Genomic DNA, 21,549 nt, shown 5'->3' with positions numbered 1-21,549 from the left:
CGGTGGAAATGTTTGGAAGAGTCTTTTTTCCACCGGAAAATGTCTTTTTCTCCGTTTTTCGCTATCTCACATTTTCGTTCTTTCACTTTTTGTTTGTTTGCGAGTGGAGTTAAACAGTTTGATACTATATTCACGAAAAGTAACGGCAGGAAATATATAACACCATAAAGCGCAGCTCAAAATGTGTGAAAGAAATATTGTAAATAAAACGTCCATGGACAGGATAATTCCTATACACATTCTCCCTCCCTTTACCTCGCAAGACAAACAAACAACAAATCTGTACAGCAAATCACGTACACAACACCGGACTACCGTACGGTGTCAGCTCTGTTTCTCTGTTGGCCGTAAACTTTGGTCAGCTGAGCGCTGAAACCAGCAAACCGCATACGCGCGCAGATATTGCAAAATGAGACGAATATAGACCCGCAGAAATCTCTAGATGATACGACCGTTTGTGTACAGCGCGGAGACGCAGAGCTACACACAGCAAAACGTGTCGAAAAATGAAAACGTCACCTTTCTCCCCTTGCCCTAGGAGCGCACGGGCCTTTCTCGCCCAAAGCAACGCAAACGGTTACGGGACGCGCCTTTCGGTTCCAAACAACCACCAAACGGCACAATGATAGCAGCAGTAGTAGCGGCCATTGCCATCGGTGTCCTTCACCGTGAATATTTTCTCGTAACGCCACGCGCTCGGGGTAGGAGCGGGATATGGGTACGCGCAAAGATGATCGCGGCCGGTGCGGTGAGAATGCAAAATTTTGAAAACATCAAAATAGCAAAGCAAGAGAAACCGCGGGACGAAGAAAAAAGGCAAAAGATCGGTAACGCACGCTCCAACAGCGTGTGTCCGTCGTGGACCTATAGGATGAATGGGGTGTCTCTGGGCGGAATAAGGGAACGAACCGGGCATTGGGCAAAGGAAAGGAAACACTGTCGGTGTGAAGTGGAAAATTCGCCTTTCGGCCTCGCTACCGCGGGAACAGCAACAGGCATAACAACGGCAACAACTGGCTACTGGCTTTCGGAACAGGTCAGTGGGTCCCTCCTGGGAGAGTAGTGCGCGGGTTGGTGCTTTGTGTGTATGTACGCGTATGATTGTTGTTACTTGATTTCATTTTGTTTTATGCTACTCGTACGGGTTTGAGTGATCGCTAACAATCGTACCATAATACGGATAAATTGTAGTAAACAACACTTTTAACCAAACATTGGTCCCAAACTAAATGTGCTGCTACTAGCGATTGAAATTATTGACTGATAATCATATCGATAATATATAGTTTGCTACATTTATTCTCTTGATGGATGCTGTATTTTGCTACGCTTATTAGCATCACATCGATGCCATCTGTATCAGGGTGGGTTTTGCCCCATCGTCTGCAACCAGTTTGTTTCACTGGCATTTTAAAATATACGTCTTCACCAGGGCACCTTCTTCTTTGCCTTTTCTCTCTCTCTCGTAATTTCACGTATGCATTTCCTCCTCGTGATCGTTCTTTCATTGGGCAGAGCTATTTATAAAAATGTTTGTGCGTGTTTTTCGTGTTGGACTTTTTTTTTGTAGCTCTTCAACATTTTACCGATCGATGCAGAGAGAAGGACGAGAATGTGTACCCATTACCCAGCTCTCAAGTGCCTTTTTTTGTTGCTATTTACTTCACTTCATAATACCAACAGCACACAAAAAAGCCAATAGCAAATTAATCTAACCATAACCGAATGACATGACGAACAATAAATGTAGTTTTTGTTCCATGTGTTCTGTAAAATGTAGTAAAAACACAAATGTGCCGCTCAAGTGACGTTAAAAGGCATACGGTCTATTGGTGTTAACCGTATGCTTACCTCCACTGCATGATTACCGATAATTTAGAGGTCATAAGGCTACGGAATATGTTTCACAAATTGCAAATCATTCACCAGGGTAGATGAAACGATAAAGCAAAGGCTCTCCATTCTTACCACCGATCGTGCAAGATTCGTGAATAGATTTTTGCAGTGTCAGAGAAATTTGTAGCTCCTGTAACAACCGGTCAGTTAAAACAGTCCCTCGGTAGTGCATAAGTGGGTCTCTTTCGTGCGGCGCAGCTTGATGATACTGATAAGTCTGATGAATTGATTATTTGTAAACAAAATCTGATCAGATAATATTTACAACACGAAGTTCGTACATTTGCAACACGTACGTCACTCTGACGTTTGTTCGCTAGTCTCACTCAAAAACAAGTGTGGTTTGACGCGTTTAGCAAAGCAATAGTGTCAGTAGTAGGAGTAGGAGTAGTATTAGTAAAAAAACTCTACCGTGTAAAGACGGAAGTCATGGTAGGTGCACTATTTGGCCTTGGTTTAAGGATTTCCTTGGCTCCCACCAATCACTTTGTAAGACGTAGTGTTTGGTGCGCGTATCGCGTCATTGGCACCCTTTTATCTCTCTCTCTCCCTCGCTCATGGATGCAGAACGGTCCCTCGCGTGTCGATGGCGATCGCACTTTACCTTTAGCAGCGAAATTTCAGCCATTGCAGTCCGCATGCAGTTCAATGTCGCAGACGATTTTTTGGTTGGGCGGGTGTTGTGTCGCGCTTGCTGGCCCCTTGCAAGCGCAAACCTTTGCATTGGTCAAGCGGCGTTTCTTTCTTCGCTTGACCCACGATTCGGTAGCCCTGGGGGAGGAGCACGCGCGCGCGTGAATGCAGAAGGTGGATAAGCTTTTCTAATTTTAAACCGATCGGTACAATGCACAAACGATCGGTTGCATGCAACAGCCCCGATGGGCGCATTTTGCAACAAGAAAAAAAACCCCGTTGCAGAAGAAGAAACAAAACATCGACAAACACATGGTTTAGGTGATGTAAGCGCAAAGGTAAAAGCTTTCCTTTTTTCCCTTATAGCGGGTCCAGTCATTGGTACATCTACCATAAATTCAAACATTGTATGAACAACATATTTGATGACACTCCTGTTCAAAAAGGATTTGTTTGTTTATTTGCGCCAAAAGCTAACATCGCAACATATTTTGTCCGCTGATCTGGGCAGCGTACTGTCATCAAACAAGTAGTAATTGTTCTAGCTGTCATCCGATACTGGAATCTCTTCCGAGCACGTGCCACACGTAGCGAATTGCAGCGAAGGCGCATTGAATCACACACCAGCAAGCTTTTGCAATTCCGTCGCCATTCAAACCAGCTTCGTGTACCTCCACCATGCAAGAACCTTTTCAAACCGTGCTTCCGAACATACGGATGACGTTGACGCGCACTGGACGCGCCCACGGACCTCGACGGCACGAGGTGATGAGAGCTGAAAATTGCCTCGCTGGAAGCTCAAATAAAGTACCCACTTCTCACTCGTGCCCCATGTGTCCATTGATTGCGTAAAAAAGGGGAGATGCGGAACGAAGCGATGGTTCGACGCTCACACAAACACACACACACACACAATAAAGTGGAGAGCAATCGTTAGAATAAATAGACGACGCTCTGTTTGCGCGATCATTCTCTTAACGTGAATTCGCCACTGTGCTTGGTCTTGCCGGAGGTATCAGGTAAAGGGGTGCACTGCACATGAGCGATGGAAGAAGAAAACCAACATCAACAACATACACAATTTCAAACGCAATGCCGTCAATGAGACTACGGCGGTTGAGAGCGAATATTGTGGTGAGGGATGGAGGGTAGCACCAGCGGGCAGGAGATATCTCCACCCCATACTTCACAGTCTTATAAGATAGCAAAACTGAACGGTCATTTGTGTGTTTGTGTGTAAAAAAGCGCAGAAATGCACACGACGGTGTGCAACGGAAACAAACAAATGACAACATCGTGGCGGTAGGTTCGTTCATGTGATAAGGCATCACCCCATTGCACGAGTCCCATTTATCGCTAAATTTAGTATGTTCTGCCATACTAAATCTCATATTTGTCGCTAAATTTAGTATGTTCTGCATTAACGACCCATCGATAGTGCACACATACGGAGCAAGCAGATTTCAAATGCTGTTGAACTTCATCTAACAGTTATCAATTAAGGACATGTTGTTACTTAGAAGATTTGTTTATTACGTTATTACCGTGAAAACAGAAACGTTGAATCTTCAGTTTATCCTTCGTTAAGAGGCATTACCATCTTTCATCGCATTGCTGCCTACCACCCAGGACCTTAAACGCACCGTGTTTTCAACGAACAATCTAAGCAAAGATGTCGATGATCACTCAACTCACAACAAAACGATCGGAGGAGAGCAGCATATAGGTACAAGAAGTGGACGCTTGCCGTAATCTTTCACTCCATCCCCGGGGTGCTAAGGAAATTTTTGTACAGGCCTTTGCATGCGGACGGGGTCAGATCACCTTCTGCACCATCCCCGGTGCGTGGCCCCACAGACGAAGGGTCAGCAAAGTTATCAACGTTGTAGCAATCTTTTCCCCTCGGTTCTCGGTTTATTCTTCCCACACCGACACACCACCCATTGATTCTGCTCAATTTACTTCTCTTCGGCCCGTTCGCTACGGTTCATCATTCGCCAGATTTGTGTGTAGGTTTGCTGTATCGGCTGGCGAAACGTAGGTCGCACCCCGGACAGGCGACAACAACAAGCGGGCACCAATAATGCGGGTTGGTGGTGTACAAGTGGACGAATTGTTGCCGTGCACGAGAACGAGGCAAATGGAAGCGATTCGAACGACAACATGCCGGGACATGCCAAACCTCGGGAGCAGTACAGAAACAATTGAACGCAGCAGCGCAGGTTCAAGAAATGTGCAGCGGAATGTTAAAAGCAGGCACAAAAGAAAGGAAAAAGAACGCACGCACACATCAAGCAATCTTAATGCGTTCCAAACCGGATATGTCAATATTTTTTCAGGCCACCGAGAAGTAGAGCAGCACATTGAGAGTAATTTCGTTTTTTATTTCACTCTGTTCTGCAAAACGAAAGTGAATAATTTACGATGATGAAAACAAATCCACGATCGAACCATTTTGGCCAGGAGGACTCGTGCACTACACGCGCAGATTGTGCGTCCGCCGTTTTAAGCCCATCAATCTTACGGGGCTGCGGAAAGTTCAGTCGGAAAATTGTCTGCGGCTTCCGATCGGTTTGCCGCACGCTGACGAGGGGCGGCAGCACAACATTGGCTAACGGTTCTGGGAAAGCGTTTGCAGAATAATATTGTTCCACGATTCGATAGAGCGGCGGTTTGGGCGTTTGATTTATCGAAAACCATAATAGCGACCCGTGACAGTTGTTGGCACGTGTCTGATGAGAATTTGAAGTGCTGTTCAAGGCAAAGCGTCCGCCATTTGTAGGTGACGTTTCTCGCTTTTCAATATTCGTATCCGCAGGCAGGTACATCCCTCCACGGGTACTGGAGGACTTGGAAATAGACGAAAGCGCTCCCGAAATCGTCCCTGGGTGCATACGGCCACAGGGTAGCAACGAACGCAGGTGCCGGGGCTCCGCTGGTTGATTAAGCAAAGGTTTTGGGCAGCGATAAACTTAATCTGTAAGGCAGTAAATTTTCTTACGGTTGATTACAGTGCGCGCGTTTGGTGCGTTGATTAAAACCGAACGCAAGCGGGAACGAGAAAATGCTGCTCGCATACCGATTGCCAATGGTCGTGGGAGAAAACAGAACTATAGTTTGCTTCCAAAACTTATCAGCTTTCACGAAAAACTTCAATCTGTTATCATCCCCGAAAAGCCAACGCTGTCCCAATTGTTTGTGTGTGTGTGTGTTTTCTACCCGCAGCTACTCCAGGCATGTATCGTGCGTCTATAGCCCACATTACATCGTTACTGAAACGGAAACCCACACCGAGACACGCACACGGGTTACCAAGACCCCAAATGCCAGCAACGAGCTGGCTCTCGCGGGCAAGACGAAATTAACAAACGACCCGAGAACGACGTAACTCGCAATGATTGAATTAAAATCACGCTACGGGATGACGGGCAAATCGTCGTCGCCAGAAGCTCACTTTCCCTCTTTCTCTCGCTCTCTCTCTCTATTCTCTTGCCACAAACAACTTTGCACGCGTCTTGATCTTAGGAAGAAGTTGAAAATGTTGTTCTGGAAATTGTTTTTTTTCTGCCCCGGTTTGGGCCGTTCTGCTTTTCGAATCGCGTTCGCAATAGAGATATTGATAGCGAGCGTGTTGTTGGTGCTATTTGTGAACCTACAATCAAACCATCGCACCAAAGCACCACCAGGTCTATGAAACGCCATCTAATCAATAGAGCGGCGCTAGCAAAGAAGCAGCACAAACACTCCGTAAAGAAAGCATACAGCATACTCTCGCTCTCGTTACAACCGTTCGTTAATATACACACACACAGACACACAGCACAAATCAAGCAAGCTTTATGGTCAACGGTCACTTTTACTTTATTAACTCTAACGCGTTTAAAGATCTAATGCGCACCAAAGGATTTTTAGGTGTGTGCAGCCCTGGTGCAGCAATGCAGCAGCATTTGCCAGCAGCAACAGACCAAAAATAGGCATTCGCTTCACCGTGAATTGCGCGCGCAAGAAGGGCAACAGAAGCAGCGAAGCAGCGAACAGAAAAATTGGAACTAAATTGGAAACCCCAACAACGTCGTCACTAATTAGACGGTGTGTAGAGCGCATTTGGAACAGGGATTTGCAGCAGGCCGCCAAACAAACCGCACACAATCACTGGTACACACGGATCAAATCCGGCAATGGTGCTTGATCGGGCTGGCTCGCGCCGTTCAATACGGGGAGGTTCGAAGGAATCCGGTTCCTCATGGCCTGTGATTACATTGCACCAGAAAAAAAGCCCCACATACACACCGTATCACACAACCGTCCTAGACGTAACATGAGACAGACACAACCGACACAACCGATCAGAAACGCGCCGTTAGTGTGTGTGCTTTTTTTTGGTCGATGGACGTAATCTATTTCGGGTGTTGCAAACGCTAGATGCAAACTGCATCCACCTTCTTCAACGGCAGCAGCAGCGGCGTGCATCTCTCGCTCGTTGGTGGTGGTGTGTTTCTTTTCGACTGTGGCCAGTTCCATTTTTTTGTTCCTCTTTCTACTAGTTCTAGTTCACTCTCTACGAAAGGTACACCCTTGTGCAGCGTGGTTCCAGATTTTTAGTTCTTCCAATCTTTAGCTTGTATAAAATTGAACCGCACACAAAGGTGCAGCAACCCACACGTAACAGATGATGATGGGTGGGCGGGTAATGGATTACGTAAACGGTTTCTAACAATTCTTCTTCTACTACACACGCTGGTGTTCAGTGCACGTTCACTCTTCTACACGTGATCGATCACAATAGCTACGGTTGTGTTTTGTAAAATTGTTTTCCTGTTTCCGTATTGCATTGCAACCAGCTAGACCAAAACATTGAACTGACTACTTGAACCACTGGTCGGATATTGCATATTTGTTGTTCTTCTCTCTCATCAATATCATATTATACACATTTTCGTTGACTCAAGTACCAATCAAGTGTTGGTTAGCGATTATCACCTGCCCTGTTCATTATCACCTCACCATCATAACGGTCCCACCCACAACAGCACCTCATCACACACTCACCCAGAAGTGTGTTTGGTTATGTTTGAACCCCATTTTCCTCCCCTCTGTCAAGTAGGGGTGATGCAAATGTGCAAACAGTTTTTTTTTTGCCTGCGTTTATCGTTTATATGTGCAAATTGATCGTTCTCACCATTCACTGTTATAACAAAAGTCTATCACACGCCTTTGACACCTTTTTATCGACTTGAGATCGCTTATTATCGATCAAATAAGAGTTTCTCTCTTGCGCGCGTGTGTATGTGTGTGTGTGTTAACGATTCTGAACACATTTGTGACTCTGTTAAAAACAAAATGTTTGCTTCATTTTTCAACGGAGATAACACAAAGAAGCGATAGTACACTGCACCGCTGCACGCTGCGCACTTGCATAAGCGCGGTTCGGCCACCGTAAGTTGCTGCTTTTGTTCTTAGTTTTTCATCTTCCACGCCATTACATAATGCACGAAACGGGCGCGCGCGTGAGATGCATGTCGTAGCAGATTAATTAATGTGTTTTGCCGGGGCTGCATCTTTGGCTTTGGCTGCAGCGTACGTCAAACCGATCCGCTCAAACCTGTCACCTAAGGCTGCACGTTTTGGGGTGGATAGTAGTAGCGGGATATTCAACACTGAAGCGAATTACGTGTTTTCCTTCTTCTCCTGCTATCGTTCTTAGTTGCAATAAAAACTGGTTGAAAATGGTTCCAACCATCGCACACTCGCACAATGTACAAAGTGAACTAAACATTTTCACCCATGTTTATCTTTCCACCCCGTAAACCAGCGATCGTTTGCATGTTCAATTCATCTGCACACACATATGCACGCCAAAAACCGGTACCGAAACACTGACAGATTTGCCGAAAGCAATGATGACGAGGATGAAAACAATCGGTAGATCTGTCATCGCCACATTGCATCGTTGTTGTTTTTTTTTTGTTGCTGTTCGTTTTGCACCGTACCCCATTCCCATTAAACGAACGGAAGAGCTAACAGACGGGGCAAACACAGGCCGTAATGAAGATAATAATGGGAGCGGCTTTCGCGGTGCATAAACCTCCACAGGGCATGGGCGGTGTAGGGGACACACATATATACACACACACACACAGCTACATAAAAATTGATTTACACAGACCGAAGAGGGAGAGAAAGAATGCGAAAATGGTGAGATAGCGCCATTTTTAGGGTCCGAAAAAAAAATCACACACCAGCATGAATAACCCGGGACGGGAAAAGTATTGGCGAAGCAAGATTCATAAACGAAACGCACCATCGAGCAAAGAAGAACCTCCGGTAACCACTGTGGACTTTCCTCTAAAGGGGCGATGAAGACGACGACGACGACGGATGGAACGACTGTTCCGAAGCCATCATGTTTCACGTTTACTGATGCTTCTTCTCGCGTTTCGGTAGATATGCTGCTGTCGAGCTGCGGCGGCGGTGGCGGAGGTTGTCGTTTTTGCAATTCGCGTATGCCATACGAAATTATTTGCGACAACGAAAAACCGGAACGTAGGCAACAGCACCACTGTCAAAAGCTCGTTGCGCCGCTGCTCAATCGCGAAATTCGGAACGTAGCAGCCGCGACAGATTGCACATCACCGGGTGGGGTGGGGTGGGTGGGATTGGGAACCCGCCGTTAATTTGCCGGGAAAGTGAGTGAGATTTTGTAACGTTCGGTGCAAGACGGAAAAGAACGCGTTAAAAGGGAAGAACCACGCACGAATAGGCACAGACATACACAGACACTCACGCGCGATGTGGAATTACGTACGTAACGCACGCACGCACGCACGTAAAACCGAAATCGAAGGAAGTCCGGATTGGCCCGGAAAACAGTGTAAAGAACGGTAGAGCCCCACAACTTGCTCTGACTGCGGCGCGATTTTGACTGAGCCCGAGCGTCGACCGGATCCGATAGATTCGCTCCACCAACATAGCCGCGACGGCAAGGTTCGTGTGTATTCTGTCCCGACCAGCGCGCACACACCAGCTCAGCAGCGCGAGCGAGCGAGAGCTGTATGTTGTTGTAACGTTGCGTTGCCTCCATCGGGCGGGCCCGAGCGCAGGAAGGGCGCGCGCGGCAGTGGACAATCGTGTGCCGAGAGCGATACACACAGCAGCAGCAGCAGCACGCACACCAGGCTAGCAAAGCCCTGCTGCGATATATTTGCGTTGTCGCCTGAGCGGCGCGATGATAGCGGCCGCCGCGCTGGGAGCGAAGGGACGTTAGACGTGGCGGGGACAAGTGTGCAGCATCACTCTTCGCTGCGAGTCCGTGCGTTTACGAGAGCGAGCTCCAAAACAAATGCAATCAAAGGAAGCATGTTTTGTAGCAAACACAGTACACACGGTGGTGTGTGCAACGTTTGCGCTTGCTCGTGAAGCTGTGCCCGCTCTGTGTCGTGCGACACCCGAAGATTGCTCCAAATATCTCGGGGCTCTCCTTCTTTGGTTGCCGCGCAGCCTCGGCACCGTCCCTACCTGCTGCCTTTTTGCGTGTGTGTTTTATTGATATCCTCCCGTCTAGGACCCGTCTGCCGCGTGCAGTTCGGGTGCTCTTCCTGCGCACGGGGAGTAGGTTGGTAAGCGGAACCCCATCCCCACCATCACCAACAACACAACCGGCTCAAGCTACACGACGACTCTCGGTGTCGTCATCAAGCTGGCCGGTTCGGAGCTGGTTGCTGGTATTGGTTATGCTATTGCACACCGGATGGCAGTTATGTCGTCATCATTTCTCTTCAGACGCACCACCGTACCTTCGTGGTGCGTGTTTATGGGAGGAGAGTTTGCACGGGCTTACATACATTCGTCAATCGGGCCCTCCATTTCGTCATTATTCTCTAGATCAGGTTTCGTTCCCTTTCTATCTATGGCTATCGTCTTTCCAATTGTGTTCGAAATGGAAGATAGCAGCAAAAACGCTCTCTGATGCCAACTACATAAATGTAACGCAAAACCATTTGAATGATCATAAACGAAAAAAAAATGTTTTGTTTGATAAGTTGTCTGAAACTTTTATTTTTGTATTTGTTATTAGATGGTTCGTTTTGTACTTATAGGACAGTCACTCGCATGCCTTGCGTTTCATAAAACCCTTGGAATATTCGATTCAGTGTTTCGCTCTTTTAATATCTCTCCTGGCCGTCGGTCTCTTACGCCTGCAATAAAGTTAACTGAGGAACACTCTATCCCTATCCCGTTACTCAAAGTCTCTTTTTCGGCTCGGTGGCTTAGTCTAGCACATCCCGATAGATACTGCTCTCAGAAATAGGCAAACATAGCGTGAAAAGATCCTAACCCTGAGAGCTACAAATTGACAGACTTCCCAGCGATGAAAAGATCGTTTTTTTGTTTCACTGCAACCAAACCGGGAACAACGAGGAAAAGTTCACACTGCATAGAAAAATCGACCCGGTTTCACTTTCTAGCACACAGTGTTTGCAGCAGCCGCTCAGAGAGGCAGGCGCAAACTTGCAAGAAACTCAGTGGAGAAACGTTCGCCGCAAAGTTTCTTCCCTGGTGTGGATCCAGCCAGATTCACTCTCACTTTGGTATCGTGGAGCTAGTGAAACTTGGTTATCGGGTTGCGGGACTTGGGCTGCATATGCGGGATACTCCTTTTTTCTAGCTTCCCTTGGGACCCTTGTGGGATGTTCTGGAGCTTCTTGCTCACAACTTTAGCCAACCGTCCCGAACCGTTGAAGGCGCAAAAGCGTGAGAGCGGGAGCAAATGCTGCCTCTGTTCTGAATCCTTTGCCTTTTGTGTACTTGCATCATGTGACAGTTTGCACAGCGTTTGGGATTGATTGAGACTTTACCCCGCTGCAGCTCGCTATTCTTCGTTTTATGACGTAACAAAAAAAGCAGAATCATCGGGATAAGTGGGCCATTACAGTAGAACAGGGAACATGATGCAACGGAAAGATGCAATGTGTTTTTATGACGCAATTTCGATAGCGTATTTTTACACAGTTTATATTTAACAATTTTATGAATAGTTTACTTTTAAATTTATGTATGATGTAAGTTTCTTGTCCCATTTATGTATCCCTAAACTTGTGAATATGGTACCAAAGATTGTTTTGGCTACTGCATATACCTTCCCGAACCGAGACTTTCACAGAAGAAAAGACCTAGGTCAATGGAATCGCCCACGGGAGGCTTTCTAATGGAAAGGTTGTCAATGCCAGATTTGAACCGTCGACACGTCGTCAAACCATCGCAACACTAGCAGAGAGTGATTAATGCTAGATAAATGGAAGGTTGGTTCGGAGGGGATACACACGTAAGCCCGATGAAAAATGATGAAATAATCATCTACCAACCGCGTAGCCCAGGCAAACTGTTCGTACTGTTGCAGCAGTGGCATCCCAGAATAGTAGTCGCCGGATAAACTGTTCGTGTATTTCACCACACTGACGCAAAGAGCAGACAAAAAGCTGACGATACCGGCGCACTGGGATTCACAATATCGAACGTGATTCGAGAGTTTGTACAAAAGCGGAACCAAACCAGTTGCAACAGTTGTCAAAAAAAAAACGATACTTTTGCCAAAAAAACATGGAAACGAGATACGTGCGTTTTTTACGTACCTTTTTTTTGCACGCCGCACATACAATATGCATGTGTAGGTAATGGTGAAGGCATTGTACAGCCCTTACCAACCATGAAACACACTCAACAACTACCCGGCACACGGTTGGATGGAGTGAAACCGCCATACGTGACGACTCGCATGAAAGCGCAAAAATTGAGATTGATGACTGGGGGTACTGTTTGCATCCCCTCTCACCAACAGTTGGTTGGAGTTGTCTTTTCGGGGACCTCAAGCGAACCCCTATAGTAAGCGACACCAGGCGTGGGGAGCACCGATGGATAAACGATATTGAGTGGCAGAAGTGTTGATGAGTGAAGCAATCGTTTGTTCGTCGCACATCTAATCTATTATTAGTAACTGTCGTTTGCTGGTTTTAGATTATGTTCTAAACGGAAGGGGCTTTTAATTATGGGTACAAACTGTTCAAGTTTAGTAAGAACTGACATTTGTTTAAATCACCCGAAGCAAACTACTCTAGTATCACTTGTATCTTTTAAATATGCTATCTATTTATACAACATGAAAAAATACTATAAACAACGGGTCTTGACGCTGACGATCGTTGGGACCACACGTGTTATTGCTGAACTGTGGTGTGCGACCACTAGGGCCGGGGAACAAAGCAACATAAAATTGACCCATCTTCAAGCACGTCTTGTACTACATACTACGAGAGTAAGATAAAAGGCCATAACAAAACAGCAAACGGCCAAACTCTAGGAGGCAGGACTCTATCTTGGCCCGTGAAAAAATAAACATCGGGGCTTCTGCTTGCTTTGATTTACGGAAGATCATAAATTGTACGATAAGTAGTTATCCATTACTACGTTTTCAAACCCCCATTCGTCCCATAAAGCGGCATCTCAGAAGATGACCTTCACCAATAGTATATGCTATTGGGCAGCTAGCACTAAATTTAGAACAGCACTTTCTACCGAATGTATGTTAAATTGTTTAGTAAATACAATATTAAAGAATTGCAAGATGTGTAATAATGCTACAAAAATGCTTCAAAATAGAACCTATGATAGAAATTTATATTTTATGTACATAACACATGTTTGACATGTATGTTGATCACAATTTATAATCCTCCTTACGGCACTCTGTAATCGTGAATAACAGCGAAATAATCTTTTATTATTTCACACCTTCCACGTGCACGTGAAATGTCGCGCACAGGGAGGGAAATTCATTTCAGTGGAGAAAGGTAATACCATTACTTTGATGGTTCTTCGGGCGCACACAACTAGCACACCCATCCATGGAGGGCGCCACTTTCGTTCTTGCATAATTCCAATGTCAAATTACCGATACCGAAAACATCGATACTTCGCCCATAAACGCCAACCAACGTAAAGCAGGAATGTTCCAAAAAACAAAGCAATTTCTTCTACTGAAGCCAACAGCGAATGGAATGTGTTGTGGTGGCCTAAAGGTGTAAACAGTAGCAACATAATGCACAAAAGGAAGAATGTGCACAGTGGTGTGGTTCGAGCGATGGTTTGAAGACCCAAATTCATGGCAATAGCACCAGCACGTGCCATGCTACCAGTGAAGGTGGGTGGGAACGAAAGAGGAGGAAAAAAATAATAATAAAGGAAATTGTATCCTCTCGACAACGTTGCGGAGTGGTCGAAACCTGAAGGAATATTGAATTGGAAATCAATTCTATGCCTCTCTCGCAGTATTATTTCTTTTCATTCCATTTCTGGACGCAGGAATATTTAACTGGTTCTGCCCCTGTTTTTGTATCGTAAAACAACAGGCACAGTCGAGAGCATGGAAATGAAAAAAAAAAGATATAGCCACTATATATTACTACATATTGCTAGGGTGCTAATAGCACATCAACCAAGTGTCATTATTTTTTATTCCACTACAGGGAACTGTTTCGAATTGCGATGGCAAAACACAGTAATGAAAGAATTTGTACGGGAACTCTTTGTAGTGCATCATTATTTGCTTCCTTTTAGCCCTACCTGGATGCCTCCCCTAAACACCAGTGAACGATGCTATAAATTTTATACATCTGACATATTAATGGTGGGCATTTGTGTATGTTTGGGTATGTGCTTTACTTTATCGCTGCAGGAAACGATCAGTGAACTGATTGTAATCGCAGGAGATGAATATTTCCCACTCACTCCTTGGGAAGTATTTTCCCTTACTTACGTTACTGTATAGCACGCTACGGTGAAATGAATCACAATTGGATACATAAAGCAAACGAATTCCTTCACTATTGGCGTAAAAAGTGACGCTAAATAACTAATTCAGCCCTTTTAAGAAAATCTGTGCAATGAAGAAATGTTTATTTATATGCAACACTCATCTGATTAGTAATTAAATACAAAAAAAACACAAATAAAGGAAACACTTTATACACACAATCTCACAACATACTGGTATGTTCAGCTGCGCACTTGTTAATAAAATACAAAGAAATAAAAAATAAACTGCTTGCAGTAACTTTGCCGCTTTTGTCAACGACCAACCATCGTATGATTTCAAATTACAGTGCCGTTGTCCCATACCCCCCCCCCCCCCCTCACCCCAATCAAAACCGGTTACTTAAAAATAAAATCAAAAAAACCAAAAGAGAGGAAGAGTGTGGCACCGGCCAGGCCACGCAGACATAATGCCAAAACCGTTAAAGAAATATGCGAACAAACATGAAAAGAGACGTAGCACATGAAATGATCGGCAGTCTTTTATCCGCTACTGGTGTGTGACGTAGTTTGGAGCATACATGGAAATTCCTACATTCCCCACCTTCAAGGGAGTTTTTTTTTGAGTTTCTACTCGTCTTACGTTGGGGCTGCTGCTACACAACAAAATAATCATCAAAACTAAATAATACTCATGCCGAAATCAATTAGCCATACCGCATAAAATGTGAGGCAGAGTTGTGAAGTGGCAGTGCAAACGCAACTCTCTTGTTCAATGGTAGATTTGAAAGTTGGAACTGTTACTCGCCCGATTCCAAGTGGCCCATTCCAAACTGGTATTGAACATTAAAAAAAAAAAAAAAATACACGCTCAAGCCGCTCCAAACCATAACCCAGCGATTGGCGATCGTTACGAATGCTCTTGGTAGTGGGGTGGGGGGGGGGGGGGGTGTGGATACGTGTCTCTTTTGGCCCGGTGGATGGCTGAAACTTGGGGACTACTTTCGATGATTTCGTTCACAGATGGTGCACTCTGTTCGGGGCCAATCGACGGGTCACACGCTCGTCCTACATCTTGACCTATGCCAAACGGTATTCTATTCTGCCTGTGTTCACCTCAGCAGCATTGACAAGATCTACATCACGTGCAGCAGGTACTGTCGTGCGAGTGTCGGCAAGCGAAAGGGACTCGTACAGCTTACTGGCACTCTGTGAGCGGGCGAGCGAGTTTTGGCACCATTTCGATGAAGGAACGTGTGAAACTACTCCGATTTTAACGACTACTGCTTTCGGTTTCGGGTGACTTTTGCAACGAATACTGGAGGGAGGGTAAGGACTACAGCGGAGTGCAGAGTTATTCCAGCAGAGGATCAGCATAGTTATTCTCAGCAGGTGTGCCGCAAGTCGTTACTGCAAGTACAATGGCACAGCGAAGCTGCCCGAGTGTGCGGGACGGGTCAGGTGTATTGGCAACTTTGTACCACCACCACCACTACCACTACCACTACCACCACCAGAAGGTGCCAATATTTGATGAATGCCACGAGGTTCGTGCGGGAAAAGTTAGCTATCGCTGTTTAACACAGGATGTGTAACGTTCGTTTAACTTTTCTACGACCAACCAGTCAGCCAGACGAATCGAAAACTTCAACCGCCCAACTATCGAAACAGTTTGGGCAGCCTTCTTGTTTCGATACACTCGCCGATTACGATGATGATGAAGGTTGCCATCTCCCGGGATGAGCTGCCGTCACGCTATCCGTACGTAATAACTTAAAATCCTCCAGCACTGTGCGCTTCCTGCGCTTCACTTTGTGTTCTTCGACAACGATTTAATCAACCGTGCTGTCAAGAATGCATTCGGAAAAGTTTTCGCCCTGCCTGTGCTGGCAGTGGGTGGGAAGACGACCGGCGAACAAGCTAGCTATCAGAACCGATTGGATCCCACAAGCTTCACGGCAAGCGGCAGGGAGCGGGGTCCATTGGAAAACCGACGTGTCAGGTGGAATGCGGTTGACGGTGGCTCGGTTGTGCATAACTCGATGATTCCTTGCGGTTGTGACTTGTGTGTTGCGTTCTCGAGACTGCCAGGGGAGCTTTAGCCGGGCAAGGGTGACTTTAGCCGAAAGCAGCACAAACTTGATTTGCCACCTTTTCCTTCGGGTAAGGGCAGAAGCAGCTGCCCGGCCACAATCGCCCTCGTGCCTCCCCCTCTTCATCGGATCTTGATAGTCCCGCGCGGGTGGAAAAACTAATTTGCTAAAATATTATTTATGAAAGCACCAACCCCGTTGGAAAGGGTTAATATAAATAAAACCCATTAATTAGATTGCCATTAGTGCGGATTTATCAGACGGGCGGGTGCCGCAAACGGCGGTCGCCGCTGTTTACGAACCATAAGGGAACGACGTCCTCGCGTCAAATGGATACAAGAGCGAGCAAGGGAAAGAGAGAGCGAATAAGAGAAGATGAGAAAAGACAGGAAAAAAACACAACCCCAGAATATCAAAAGCATTCATGTATCGAGAAAAGGGATAAAATTCTGCACAGCACGAACGGTGAAGTTGTGTGAATCGTGTATGCTTTGCCGGATTTGATACAAATCGGGCACACTTCAGCTAGGGTTTAATGTTAGGATCGGTTCCTACCATAGACGGCTCTCACTCGTTGGTGTATCAGACTTGGGCGAGTGAGTAGATGTGCGGGGAAGGCAGAAGTGCGGTTCCGGAAAACCCATCGGATAGTACATCCCTTTTCTTTTTATTTACATTTCGCAACCCGCAAAGCTTTTTCGCTACATTTCAATTATGCGAATAAATAATTCATTATTAATCCAAACCTTTCGCAGCAACTCACCATTTCAAACGTTGAGCGTAAAAGCTCGGGAGAGATAAGTGATCTGACTGAGGTTTGCCAAATTCAAACGAAAAGTGAATGTCCGCAAGAATTTAGAAAATCAGTCAACAGGAAAAAAAACCTCTTACATAAAAAAAACATGTATCAAATAGTAACATAGCAATTCCCTTATCTTTTAATTGGCAACAATGCTCGGCGAAGAATGATGACAATGGGACTCTTTGCTTGCTTCATTAACAATTCTCAACACGAACATAACGATGCAAATTTGCGTACTACAAGCAGGGACACCATCAAGCTGCGAGGAAGAATGAAAAGCAGGTGAAAATGACAAGCGTTTTTCAGAAAGTTAATTATTTGTAACTGCATGTATTTCGGTGTCGAGTTTTTTCCTGGGAAGGCGCAATGAAAGCTCATGACTAGTAATTAGTCTTCTATTTGAAATTAATTATCAAATTAATGATGCCATTTAACCGCGTCACCAGGTACCATTTTACCGAACACACACACACAAAGACCAGGCGCATTCTCCCAAGTGCAATGGTGGTAAAGAAAGCTGAAGCACTCGGAACAAAGCGAACACGGCAAGGACGTATTTCAAACGGTTCATCCAGGGATTAGCGTTTGCTAGGATGAAAGCGATGTCATTGATGTTTAATTATGCATCTTTGAATAGAGTGAATGCCGTCCGTTTAGTATTAAAAAGTAAACCATTTTTATAAACTAATATAATAATCACTACACGTAACAACAAGCAATATATTACTATTACTGAAGCGTTATGTTGGTATTCCGAACATGTTCGCTAACAAAGAACCAGGACGCAGTTTAAAAGCATTGCTTCTGCTCTGATAATCCGTAATGGTACATCTAAACCCGAGTTTCTGTACCGTCTCTTTTGAGGGTATTTTAGTTTTACATTTTTTGTGTGCAATGGCTGACAGAGCACGGTTCCAGCTAGATGCCAGATGGTGGCGGATAATTACTGCAAGATGAAAGCGCCCCGCATTGAATAAAACATGTTATTTTAAGAGCAAGCATAAAACCACGAACAAATAAAATGTTTCATTTTCCAGCGACCACTACCACCTGCGCAAGAAGCACAACCCCGAGGGAGAAAGAGACTGATAGGATTCGCCCGGTCTGATTGGAGGGGATAGAAAAAAAAAAACAACCATAAAATCAGTGAGAACGCTCGCAAGGGGCCATGTAAGCAACTAACCAATTTAAAATCAATCTCAATGCTAATCAAGACTTTTGGCATCATTCGCTCACTGCAGCCGTGGCTAAAATTCTTTCACCCGAGCCCGATCGACTGCACCCAATGGTTATAGCTGTACTTTCCATAGTGGGTGCTTTGTAAGGGCAGGGCTGTGTATTGGAAATGCAATACAATGGTAGTGTATGTGGATGGGTACAAACCGTTAACCCATTCGTTGCGCTTCCCTTCGATCCTAGTAGAGCTGCAGTTCCCTTTGCCCGTTCTGCCCGCGAGCGTTTCGTGCAACTGTTCGGGCCATAATAACATTTACATTTATTAACGTCAGCATAATGTTGTTCGATCGCATGCTATCTGATTCCAGTTTTCGACGAAAATGGACGAAAAAACAATCAAACTGTAAGCGCAAGAACGCAGAACGCCTCGAGTGGCAGCAGCGCAGCATGATTTTGATCGAAGCGCAAGATTTTATTATTCAATTGAATCGAACGAGTTTGGCTTGTTATCCTTGACGGATGGGTTGTTGGCGAATGTTCCCTGCCTGTTCTTCCTTTTTCCCCCTCGTGTCCTACGGCTCCAGGGTTGGAAAGTTGATGTGAAAGCAAAAATAAAACAAAGCACCGGTGCAATGGCTCGGGCGGACAGCAGAAGGAAGCATTCACTCGAAAACAGTTGCAAACCCTCCCCGATCGGTCTTGTAACACGATGGAAACGGCAGACGGGGTACCCCTAAATTCACCTTATCTGGCATGTCCTTGGGCGTCAGCGGTCCGCTTGTTTGGAGTTGTTGGTTTCGGGCTATACTTTACGAAAGGAAAAAGGATGTGCAGCAACCGATCCGTTGCATCCTTTACCGTTTTAGAACGGATTGGGTAATTGAACTACACATCACTAAATCTTCATCCCTGCCCTGTCACAAAGGTGACACAAAGGAATTATCCCTCGTTCATCCGATCTCGGTGGTGTTATTGTTTTTTTTTTTCATTTTTTTCCTAGACTCTATCTTCAGTATTATTTTTGTATTGTTTATCCTTTCCGTTTCGCTGTGTACGCTCCGGTAGAGCTGTCTTTTGGATAATGTGTAGGATTCGACGGATGATAATAAGCACAACGATGATGGCAGCGATCGTTTTGCTCTGTGGTTCTGTCGCCCGTTGCACCCATGCACTGCCTGGGGAGCTGTTTTGTCGAGAGGAAACTGAACTTTCCCCACGCTGACGACAGTTGTCCTTTAGAGTGCTTGTAAGGCACGACTCCTTTTGTTTTTCGTTTCCAGCGTTCTTATACGGTATCGCACGGTACAAAACGGTTAAGCTAAAACACGGAGGATTATTAGCTACAGCAAGGTCTGGATGTGATTAAGTGAATAGAACATGTACAATTATCTATACAACGTTGGCTAGCATGCTTCAGGCAATGCCATTGTGTTCGGTCAGGACCAGTGCAACAGCTTGGCGGTAAAGGAGGATTCATCTTCAGTCCGATTCGAGCTTTCTGTTGCCAGCACACCTGTGACAAGCGGTCAGTAATTAAAATTTTCCACTTGAAAGTCCTTACATGATGCGTTGTCGGTGTAGGTGACAATTTTCCCATAGCAAAAACACTTATGCGAGGTCATTTTGTCTACTTTCCTTGATCATATGCTTTGTGACATTGACGGAGAGGCTACTACATTACTACATTCAGTAGCATTCACTGTAAAGGTTTGACAAGTCATCGTTACCCACAGAAAAAAAGCTTGCTCCAAACTGCAACACCATGTTCCCCAAGGGCAGCACGACATCTATGACAAGGAAAATTCGTTTTTATTTGCTGCATACGGTAGCAGAGGGAGTACAAAATTCGATGCATCAAAAACCAGCTTTCCCGGGTCAACAGCGTCAACCGATGGTGTGCGCGATGCATTTGATGGAAGGGTGACCTTGCCGTCACCTTGCTGTTCACCGATATTAACTATGCACAAAGGTATCCTTCTCGCAAACAGCAGGCACACATTGCACTGTGAGACCACATGCACATAACTTCACGGCATGATGAAGCAGATTGTGCCAATAAAGCTATTTGAGCATAGAAAGCGCATACATTTGGTACCATTTGGTGAATGCTGCAGCTTCTGCGAATTCAAGTGTAGAATTGTGGGAGCACCCTTTTAATTTATAATTCATACTGTACTATTAGCACAGGGGACATTGGCAATCGCGTGTTACTGTGGCATAGTTTATTTTCAGAGGTTACAGCCACAGGAAGAAATACAAAAGGCGCCATTCATCTTGATGACTTCATTAAAACGGTGCCCTTTTAAAGAAAAAATATTATGAAGGAAGTAAAATAGATGCAGCCTGTACACTGGCTTATCTAATTACATGGTACAATCTAAAACGAGATAATGATTTGCTATGAAAATTCGCAGTCATAGCCATTATTATGAAGTGTTAGCGAGAAAAGTTTGCATAGAAAGAAGATGAGTTGAACATAAATACCCAACTAAGGGGAACATATTTGTTCAATAACAATAGACGCCGAGCTGCCTTTTGTAAACAATAACAAACAAAAACTACAATAAGATCCTTATCATTTCATACTAGCTTCATTATAACACGTGTTAGATTAAACCAACACGTGACGACCGGTGAAGGTTTAATAGGATTCATTAATTACATGAACATTAAAGCTACATTAAAGATGTTGTAATTGTTTCGTTACTAAAGTTTTAAAGTCCGAAAAGGCCATTCAACACATCGACAGACTTGTATTGTATTCGCTCTTCGCTTTTGTAGATTTAAAAGCCTCAAACACATCACTACAGCGTACAATTTCAATTCCTGCAGGCTACGATGAAAGTGATATCTGACACTCGCACTGAAATGAGATCCCCCGCTACGGTCTCGGTCTTTTAATCAGCGGTGGAATAAAGACACGATAGAATGGTCTGCGCTCCACGAGGGAATAATCCCAACCAGCGTGTTCCCAGGTGTTGGACAGTGGAGGAATTTGATGTATCACTTTCGCTCTTGGACTGGGGTTTGTCAATGTGGCCAAGCTCAAAAAACAACGGCCGTCCAATACGGCAGGAAAGGTCAAGTGGAACAGTTTTGGTAGAAAAAAGAAAAGAAAATGTAATACCTTCTATCAAACACATG

At 45.1% G+C, this 21,549-nt stretch overlaps 1 protein-coding gene and 1 long non-coding RNA gene across 3 annotated transcripts in view; both read right to left on the bottom strand.

The window, feature by feature from the left end:
- Positions 1-21,549, bottom strand: part of LOC120948632 (protein similar) — a 113,918-nt gene that overhangs the window by 28,892 nt on the left and 63,477 nt on the right. The gene's annotated exons all lie outside the window — the stretch shown is intronic.
- Positions 7-9,429, bottom strand: LOC125906706 (uncharacterized). The gene is made up of 2 exons (XR_007452066.1): positions 9,314-9,429; positions 7-124 (listed from the first exon to the last, which is right to left on the bottom strand). It is a non-coding gene; the product is annotated as an uncharacterized LOC125906706 (long non-coding RNA).

Source organism: Anopheles coluzzii, chromosome 2, assembly GCF_943734685.1.
Source record: "Anopheles coluzzii chromosome 2, AcolN3, whole genome shotgun sequence".
Taxonomy (NCBI): Eukaryota; Metazoa; Arthropoda; class Insecta; order Diptera; family Culicidae; genus Anopheles; species Anopheles coluzzii.
Note: the sequence above shows the minus strand (reverse complement) of the source record. Positions and strands in the feature narration are given on the sequence as shown.